This window comes from Sinocyclocheilus grahami, unplaced genomic scaffold, assembly GCF_001515645.1.
Source record: "Sinocyclocheilus grahami isolate Dianchi unplaced genomic scaffold, SAMN03320097.WGS_v1.1 scaffold14590.1, whole genome shotgun sequence".
NCBI classification, from domain to species: domain Eukaryota; kingdom Metazoa; phylum Chordata; class Actinopteri; order Cypriniformes; family Cyprinidae; genus Sinocyclocheilus; species Sinocyclocheilus grahami.
The window spans coordinates 2,112-3,551 of record NW_015515400.1 but is presented as its reverse complement, the minus strand read 5'-3'; the positions used below and the strand labels follow the sequence as shown (position 1 = coordinate 3,551).

Here is a 1,440-nt window from a genome sequence, read left to right as displayed (position 1 = left end):
ATTTTATAATCAAGTATACAGATGCATTATCAACATTAAATGCACTATTACATAAACAAAAATAAGAATAAAATGAATGGATTTAATAGGTGACGAAATAAAATCAAGATGACATTTGCTTTTGTAATAAAGATTTTATTGTGCATTGTTTGTTGTGAATTTTATACTAAAATAAATAAATGTGTTTATAATCAATCAGATGCATTATCAACATTAAATGCACTATTACCTAAACAAAAATAAGTATAAAATTGACTGTTTAATAGACGACAAAATAAATCAAAATGATAATAATAAAGATTTTATTGTGCCTTTTATTGTCCATTTGTGTATTTTGTTTTTAAATAAATAAATGTTTGTTTTTATAATCAAATATAATCATTTTTAAATGACTAAATATATATATCTCAATGTAGCATCTACAATACAAGCAATTTCTCACATAAAATACATCACATAAAGGAAGTTAAATGCATTGCAAATAGCACTTCATGTTACCTTTAAAGCTGTTAGCATGTATAATGTAAGTTTAGTTTACCTTCAGCCGTGTGACGCGTTTCTTCCAGGAGCGGAGGCCTGACAGATAGACCTGTCTCAGGGCCTGATGGGACAGCTGCAGGTCGATCCCCTCTGGAGTGATAGTGAACTGAAACGCCACGGCCTGATGGGCTTCTGCCATTTCTAAAGAGAGTGTGAGACAAAGACAGAGGCTTTTAAAAACAGCAGCTCAAATTTCCCTGCAGCAAAGGTACAGTACTTTGTGCATGATTGCAGCCCTCGACGTCCATCGCTTTATCTCACTTACACTTATTTAAACACCATCCAGCATCCGTTATGAATCTACAAGTTGAGTTATGATCCATTAAGGCAAGAGCAGTGAGTGCTGATACAGACGTTTCTGTGAAGGGCTCATTTTATGCCTATAAAACCCAATCAACAGATATGAGAGAGTCTGTTTCCAGCCTGTGTAAATGAAGGGAAACTTCCTTCAAAACTCTCATTCCTTCTGCCTTTATCCAGCCTGGTCATGCTTTCATTGCTCATTCAGACAGACTAGACACTTAGAATTTATATATAAATAAAACATATAAATAAATAAAATCACTCCGACATCTACATCCAGACAAGATGTATCTATGGCAACAGTGTTGTTATGGCAACCAGGAGCAAAGCATTCCCTCATGACTACCAGTCTGCTCAACCAAAAACACAGTTACAGTATTCATCAACATTCCTCTTCATATACACAGTGATGTGCACAGGTCTGGTAAAATAAGCTTTACATTGTCAAAGAATTATTAAAATAATTTGCATGCCTATGCATTTGCACATGCATATAAACAATTCATATAAACAAATGACAAATAGCATTGATATTGTCGAATAAAACTAAAATAAAGCAAATATAAATATTAAAAACAAAAACTAATCAAAAATAAA

At 32.8% G+C, this 1,440-nt stretch overlaps 1 long non-coding RNA gene across 1 annotated transcript in view; it reads right to left on the bottom strand.

The window, feature by feature from the left end:
• Positions 1-544: 544 nt before the first annotated feature.
• LOC107579137 (uncharacterized) overlaps positions 545-1,440 on the bottom strand; it is a 2,112-nt gene continuing 1,216 nt past the window's right edge. Inside the window, exon 3 of the long non-coding RNA XR_001608437.1 lies at positions 545-681. This is a non-coding gene — a long non-coding RNA (uncharacterized lncRNA). The remainder of the gene's footprint in view (positions 682-1,440) is intronic.